We start from the raw sequence: 258 nt of genomic DNA, 5'->3' as shown, positions 1-258 counted from the left end.
ACCGGGGCTCGCTGCGGGAGGGGAATCGCTGTTGGGATGGAAAATCCCGGGGGATGGAGGTCATCCATCGGGCAGGTAGGACACTGTCTCCGTGAGCCAGAGCTCTGGGAGCTCGAAGAGCAGGGATTGAGCGGGGAAATAGCGGTGTTTTAGCACATTGTGAGTTCAGCGCCCCAGGAACACGGTCTGACAGGGCAGAGCCGTGTCCTTGTGGCAGTAGGGTCACAGCCCTGGGAAGGCAGAACCACATTCCTGTGG

The sequence above is a fragment of the Acanthisitta chloris genome, unplaced genomic scaffold (assembly GCF_000695815.1).
Source record: "Acanthisitta chloris isolate BGI_N310 unplaced genomic scaffold, ASM69581v1 scaffold29923, whole genome shotgun sequence".
Lineage (NCBI taxonomy): Eukaryota > Metazoa > Chordata > Aves > Passeriformes > Acanthisittidae > Acanthisitta > Acanthisitta chloris.
This window is presented reverse-complemented; position numbering follows the sequence as displayed.